Source organism: Pyrgilauda ruficollis, unplaced genomic scaffold (genome assembly GCF_017590135.1).
Source record: "Pyrgilauda ruficollis isolate IOZ18807 unplaced genomic scaffold, ASM1759013v1 scaffold40, whole genome shotgun sequence".
Taxonomy (NCBI): Eukaryota; Metazoa; Chordata; class Aves; order Passeriformes; family Passeridae; genus Pyrgilauda; species Pyrgilauda ruficollis.
In genome coordinates this window covers 3384079-3392381 of record NW_024525490.1, presented here as the reverse complement: position 1 = coordinate 3392381, position 8303 = coordinate 3384079, and positions in this window count along the sequence as shown.

Genomic DNA, 8303 nt, shown 5'->3' with positions numbered 1-8303 from the left:
GGAACCAAGTGCCCTCACAGAGTATAAAGACAGCCTATTATAACCGAATTCTTCAAAAGAGGGCAAGTGTGAGCTGCATCATTTCAGAGCTACCCTTAGTTTAGTACATTTCTGATAATCAGGAATGGGCTTTCTTTGAGAGGATCAACTGCCATTTCCGTTTTTAAATTGCTTGTAAGAAATGTATGATGTCTGATCTGGTTAATTGAAGGTCATGCCAATCATAAGGCTAATATAAAAGAAAAGCTTAGCTGTTCCTGTTAAAATGGAAAGTATCTGCAGTATGCTTAATTGTTAGTGTTTGAAAATTGAATCGTATTCTTTTTTTGAAGCAAAATTTTAATTCTAAACCAAAAATAATGATACTCACTGATAGTCTTTTCTCATTGACTAAATTTGAAATATGCAGAGACTTGTTTGATCTTTGGCAGATTGCTGTGAGATGGAGCTGGATTTGAGTTATATGAGAGTGAGAAAACACCAAAGAGAACTGCAGGCTAATTGTGTCCTTGTTCAGGCTGAGGGAGCTTTACATTTGACTTCACACTTAGCACAGAAATATTATGGTTCAGACTGAATTACAGTCTGAATAGTCTGAAGTCTTGTGTAGCAAATTGCTGGTGCATCTAAGGCATGTAACACTTCCAAAATAAAACAACATGAATTCAAAACTAAAAACTACATGCTGCTTTTATGGTAAAAATAAGAAATATTAAGAAAGGAAAAATTCCTTTTCTGTTTCAATGAAATGCTTGCAATTGCGTAGTATGGGCCATCACGCTGCTGTGAAGAACTTTCTCATTCTTCTGGAACCCTTCTCATGTTTCTTGTGTGTGGAGACCACTTTTTATTTTGTATGTGCATAGCTTTGGCCATTGTTATGTCACAAAGCCCCTATATGCACTATATGCAATGTAAAGTTCTTATTACTATTTAAATAACAAAGTTCTTATGATATATATGAATTTTATTAGGTCATCCTGTCTACCTCATAGTGTGGTGGTTTTGGCTGGGATAGAGTTAATATTGTTCCCAGTAGCTGGTACAGTGCTGTTTTTTTTTTTTTTTTTTTTTTTTTTACTTAAAATGAGAACAATGTTGACAACACACTGATGTTTCAGTTGTTGCTGAGCAGGGTTTGCACAGCACCAAGGTTCTGTCTGCTTCTCACACCACCCCACCAAGGAAGTCGGCGGGGGTGTACAAGCTGTTGAGAGGGGACACAGCCAGGACAAATGACCTCACCACATGGCCTCAAGCTCAGCATACAAAGCTGGGGGAAGAAGGAGGAATGGGAGGGACATTCAGAGTGCTGATGTCTGTCTTCCCAAGTAACATTATGTGTGATGGAGCTCTGCTTTCCTGGAGGTGGCTGAACACCTGCCCACCCATGGGAAGTGATGAATGAATTCCTTGTTTTGCTTTGCCTGCATGCACAGATTTTGCTTTACTTGCTGAACTGTCTTTATCTCAACCCACGAGTTTTGTCACTTTTACTCTTCTGTTTCTCTCCCTCATCCCACTGGGAGGGTCTGGGTGAGCTGCTGGGTGGGGCTGAGTTGCCAGCTGGGGTTAAAACCACAACACATGGTTAATGAGGGATCATTTCCCCACTGCATTTCCAATTGCTTTGACCAAGCTCCATTTAAATAATGCAAACCAAATGCGCTTCTATTGTTCACACTGGGAGGGTTTCATTATTCCATATGGCATTGGATGTATGTGCTGTGTATTATAACAAGGGCCTGCTAGTTAACTATTGCCAGGACTATGACTTTGTTTTTATTGTTCCGTTATTCTTATTCACGTAGTGTTCAAATTAATAAGAAAATAAGAAACTCAAGGACTGCCTTTTTTTGGTCTCCAGTAGTAACAGAAGATACCTGACTCCCATCTTTTCAGGCAAAGAACGTGTCCTGACGCTCCTGGGTTACTGAGACCAGGTTCTGAGTTTGCTAACAATGTAACAGATGTTTCTAAAGTCACTGGAAAAGTCTGTGACTGCCAAGTAAGCCTTTTCAAAAATCCTACCGAGGCAGAGAGCATTTAATGAAACTTGCTTATATTAATACAAGAGCACACCATGCAAAAACATGCTCCTGCCAAGCAGCACAAGTTGTGGCACCTATGTGGTAGCTATGTATATTGTGAAACAGTGTCAGAAAGCAGCCCTTACAGCAGGAGAATCACAGAGGGGTCAGGCTCAGCTCCTCCTATAGTTTGTGGTGTGTCCCCGGCAGTCCTTTGTGACCAGAAACTAAAGTACCAAACCACTTGGATACTTCAGTGGAGCTGTTGGGGAAAAGGGTGGGAAACAAAAATAAGGCTTTTGAATATGCAAGAAGCTCTGCATGTTGAATCTTGCAGAGATTTTCACATCAAGGGGTAATACTGCTCAAAGGATGAAGAATTCTGGTCTATAGCTTTTGATCAAGTCTCAAAATTAAGTGAAACTCTGGGTAGATCTTGAAATATATTCTTCAGTGCTAATAAATTTCTAACAGGCTAGATACCTAACTATATAAATCATACATGGAGTCTTACTCTATAATAGCATAAAACAAAGATTGAATATAGTTTTTAGGACAGTCTTAAGGAAAAGATTGTTCTTTGTAAGCTCAGTTAGGCAGTTTGTTGTGCATGAATTCATTACTCCAGCTGACTGGTTCTCATGACTGAGCACATCCAAAGGATTCAGGTGTCAGAGTAAAACAGTCACACACCTAATGCTTACAGAGATTTCCAAAGCAACTGACATTTGCTATATTAAAATAATTTCACAGCAGCTAAAGACTCAGAGACAACATGGCCTTAAAAAGTAACGTAAAGGTGAAGTACATTTCCATCCCACTCAAAGGCACCACTGTACACTGGGAAAGGGAGCCTGCACTACATCTCTTCAGTGACCTCATTTTGTGTCCAAATATGTACTGCTGATCCCAGGAATTTCCCAGCAGGGTGTCCTGCCTCTACCTTTGTGGTTTAACAGCAGGATGATGGCACCCTGCTGTTTGCTGTTGGCCTTTAGGGGGGTCTTTTTTTCCCATACTCCTATATATATATGAGTATATATATATATATATATATATATATATATATATATATATATATATATATATATATATATATATATATATATATATATATGTACCTGATCAATGTATAATGCAGAAAATGAGACAGTTATGAAGAGCTGCCCTTTGCAAGGACCAGCAGAGAAAGAAAGAATGTCTACAGCATTAGCAGGGATAATGTCCAATTCCACTAGGCTAAGGTAAGAGATTAACCCAGAAAAGGATAATATTCTTTTAAAAATAAAGAGAGCAAACGCTAATTAAAGTAAGTTGGAAGGGACAGTCTTTAGGAAGGGAAAACATTAGCAGGCAGAAAGCTCATTGCTGAAAGGGAAGTCCTTTAACTAAAAATAAGTTGTTCAATTAACAAAAACCATTTTAAATTTACAGAATGTATCATATGAAAATGTTTAGACTTTATGATTCTTTCTCTTTGGTGGTGAAGTTATTTCTTTTGTTCCTTTTTTCATTATCAAAGCAGACTTCTGCTGCAGAACTTCATTAAAATGGCAGCTCCTACTGAGAGAAATAACTCTATTTGGATATCCTGACAGAGTGGCCCCATGTCTAAAAACTATATGGAATATTTTTATCCTCTATGTGCATGATGTACATGGACATGAGTACAGGCACACGTGTTTAGAAGTATGCATGTGTTGATATTTGTCTAGAAAATGTCTGTGTTTAAGTCTGTAAAGACATTAAAAATCACAGATACTTTGTTTTTTGTATGATTCCCCTTGTCATTACAAATCCCTACAGCACGGTCACATCCAACAACCAAAACTAATTTCCAAGGGCTCAGATGTGTTGCTTTGACACCGACCAGCATTAGAGGCTATTCAGCAGCAGCAGCAGCAGTTCCCCTCCTCTCACTGTAACACTGATGGCTCTCTGACTTCTTCCAACAAAGGAATAGGTAGGCAGCAGCACATCATGCACAGGTCTATCAGAAAAGAAGGGCTGCAGAGGCCAGGAGAAGGTATAGTTTTTAATTTTCAACAAAAAGATCAGCATTTTTCATTCCCCAGAAGGTTTATCAAGACATGCATGCACTTTCCCATTTGATAGATCAGATCCTGGTACTCGCATCCCAGGCATTGCACTAGGATGCTGCACATTACTTTGGCTGTCCCAGCTGCACCAGCTATGAGGTATATTTCCTCTAGTAGAGGAGCAGAGAGATAACAGAGAAAGATCATGCCATAGTCTGCTTCAGTTGCATCCAAACAGTTTATCTTTGTTCACATCGTGCTGCATCTCCCCCAGAGGTTGCATCCAGCCCAATCTTCTCCAGAGTTATTTCTGAAATTTTGCACCAGACACAGGTACTCACTGTTTTATATATTAGTTAATTTTAATATATAGCTTAGTTTTTCTACCTTCTTGAATGTCCATTTTTATGACATGAAAAACTCTACATCCCTTGTAGAACATGGCCAAGGAAAGGGGTTTTCAGGAGATTTAGCCAGACATTTTACACCATGCTCTTTGGACTGTTCAGTAAAAACGTAACTTAAACTTGGATAAAAATAAAATTTGTGGCATGAACTGCTCTATTAGGGAAGAATATGCAGCAATTTAACAGTTAGATATGTCAGATACAGAGATGATATTACTAGATATTATCATTCTTTTCTGTAGCAATGTCTAAGCAGGAGGTCATAAAAAGGTATGTAATACCATTCATGTTCCTTTTTATTGATACACTTTTAAGAGCTACTTGAACCTGTCACATAGGTCTTCATTTGGTGCTCCTTGAAGTTAATGGAAAACATTGGATTGACTTAAGGCCACAGTTGGCCTATAATTGATCTAAATGAGATGCTAATAAGGTGTGTATATTAATATCTCTACTTTGGCTCTTCCAGTTGCTGGCACTACCATTTCACAGGTATCTTGTCTTAAGCTACATGCATAAGTCTCTGAGAGGAATTACTATTTTCTTCAGCTGCAGGGTTACCTAGAAAATGCAAAAATGAAATATGAAATTTGAAAAAAAGGGGAAAAATTTAAAATAATTAAAATTTGGTAATATTTTTTATAAGAAGAAAAAGTAAAATATCAGTTATGCAAATTTTGAACCCACAAACAAGGAATTCTGGAGACTTTCAAATATTTTTCTTTTTTGACCTTTCAAGCAGAAGAGACAACATGAAACTGAATACCCTCGTACTACCAAATCCATTTTTACTGATGATGACCTTCAAATATTTCTGAATGTTCCTGATTATCTCCAGACAAAAAATGTGACGCATCAATGTTAATTTAATATACCTGAATATATATTTTTTCTGGTCAGGACTTCATAACAATGCCAGAGAAACCCAGATCTAAATGAAACTAGTGGGCCTGCATGTCATTGTTCAAAACAAAATTTTTGTTCTTGAGCTAAGATTTTTGGAATGGGATGAAAAAAATGTGAAATGTTCGATGTCTGTACAGATTGTCTCCCTTAAATCCTGAACCAGAATGACATGCAGATTCCTACTAATTAAAAAAAAGCCAGCAGTTGTCTAGCAGCAAGAGTCTTGGGGGAAGCAAATTACTAGGACAGCCAGTTTTTGCAAAAACAGAGCTTGTTTTAGTGAAAGAAGGGCTTGGCACATGCCTAGCCTAATGGTATGACTGGATCTATTGCACAGGTGCAGGAAATCTGTCCCTTCCCAGAAGATCAGTCCCCCTGTATAGGCACAGCACATGGAGCACTTCCACAGGAGCACTGGACCTGTGTGACCTGTGTAGTTGCTCTGTCACCAACATGATGCCTGGCTGGGAGAAGGGCAACCCAGGAAAATGGCAGCTGGTGCAGGATTATCAGGCTGAGTGCTCTTCAAAGGGTAGGGGAAAGAGTTACATGGCAGAAGAGGTGCAAGAGAAAAAAGTCTCTTTAATAAATGTTTGAACTACTGTCTATCTTTTCCGTGGCAGAGGTCTTGACTACAGGAGAGTCGTAACATAGTGCAGCCATATGTTTTCTACAACTTTGTCAAGTTTAATGTCATCACAGCCTTATCAACCAAAGCTATGTAGATTAGACAATGTCTAGAAAGAACTTATAAATAGATACAAATGCAAAAATTATTTTTAAAAATAAAGTGGAAAACAACATAATTAGTCAGTAAATGATTCAAGCTTCACAGGGGTGTATTAGGAGCATCTGTTGTACTTAACATTAAACACTGTCTAATATAGTCTGACTTTTAGTTACTCTCTGTCTATATATTGATAGATATTAAACATGATTGGTCCAAATACTGAGCCCAGGGTAACACAATTGGATGTAACTCCATTCACCACCACTCTCCCTGCCCAACCAACCAGCCAGCTTTTTCCCAGGACACTCATCCAGGCCATGAGCAGACAGTTTCCCCTGGAGAATGCTCTGGTAAATGGTGTCAAAGGCTTTACTAAAGTCTAGACAGACAACATCCATAGCTGACTTTCAATTTCTGTAATAAGTATGTAATAATATGTCTTGAGAATTTCTGTCTCAAGAATTACAGATCTGTTAGAAAAATAGTCAAGCTTGATGCAAAAACACAAAGAAATGGAGAGAGCATCTACACTATTGAGCCATATACTTTCCAGGGACAGATACACTACTATTACAGTCACTGTTATCTAACAATATTTCAATTGAGAATAGAAAACAACTTATATTGGGTAGACAGTGCCAAAAGTCAGTTACATTCAGTTTAAGTTGCTTAGATAGACATGGATTCAGAAAATGTGCAGAGAAAATGTTAATCTAATGTTATGGTCAAATTAATATTTGATCTTGCATCCTACACTGAATACACAACAGACTGATATCTCAGTCATTCTTCTGCTCTATGAGATTGCAATCTTTGTCTGCAAATAGTCAGAAAAGGATTTGAGGCTTATATTTACAGAACCAAAGTGAATAATCTGCTGATTGACAGTTTCTGATTGTCTTTTGTTGTTTGATGTTTTGCTGTTGTTGTTTTTGTTGAGGTTTTATTTACTTTTAAAAGACAAGGCGTTGCACAATTTCCAAAATCACAAGAATGTGGAACATGTATAGAAGTGGTGCTGAGGAAAAAAGAGTTCTTTCTGATGGTAAGGCAAGCACAGTCATTAGAGAAACAAAAAATACTTTCATCAAAGGCTACTCTTACAGTGAATAATTTGTCCTACTTATCCATTGGGGATGTCTAGTAAAGGCATATCAGTAAACACATATCAGTGTCTGGGGTCTTGTAATTATACTGTATTTAGTTTCCCCTTTTAATGATTAATTTTGTTTGCACATTGGGATAGTGTCACGGTGTTCTGTCTCTAAATGGCTGTATTTGCATTCCTTAGTCTTGGGAATCTTAAAAAGGATGAGTTTGGGATTTTCCCTGTTTGCTTCTCTCCTGACAAATTCTGCAGCTGGTGACTTGCCTGTTTTTTGATATTACAATGATAATTATGTCCTTTGTTTTAATTCTCTAGAGAATAGATAAAATTTGCACTGTCTAATGCTAAGCCTTCTGATGTAGTGGGTCATGGAAATAAAGACACTGGGATGTGTAGAAAAGAAGTTGCAAGTTTTTTAACATCCCTAGGAAACATCAAATTTGTTATGTACATTTATCCCAGAAGAGAAGAGAGACCACAGAAGTAATTAAAAAATTCTAGGTATATGAGAGCTTGATATTTTAATAATATTTGTTGGTGAATCTCAAAATTGTTTGTCTTTCACACAGAGAAAAAATAGCTTGGGGTGTCAGAATATATATCCTCTCAGTGCACAAAAATAACCTTCTAAATGGCAGGTTTTGGGGGTTTTTTGTTTTCCACTAGAATATTATTTAGTTCCCCATCCAATATAAATCCTGCATTGTATACAAGCAAAGTCCAGTGTTCTTAGGTTGCTCTTCCTCCAGATCTCTCTTTTTTTCAAGGAAACATTTAGCTACTGAAACTCATCTAAAGAAATTCCCATTTTCTAAAGAGGCTGCCTCTTAGGAATTATGCTGTATGGTCTTTAAAGCTACATTCTGTTTTCTGGAGTGGCCTTCTGTTGAAGAAAAGGTTAAAAGTGCTCACAGTGACAGTGAAACTTGGCTTGGTAATAAGCCTGAAACCTGACCTGCACAAGCCCCTGGGAGAGTGCGCTGCCCACACCTGATTCAGAGCTTTGCTGCTGCTTTAGGAGCGCGGCCAAAGCAGGACACCAGTGCCAGCTGTGCAGTGGCTTTTGTTCGTGCGTGGTGTCGG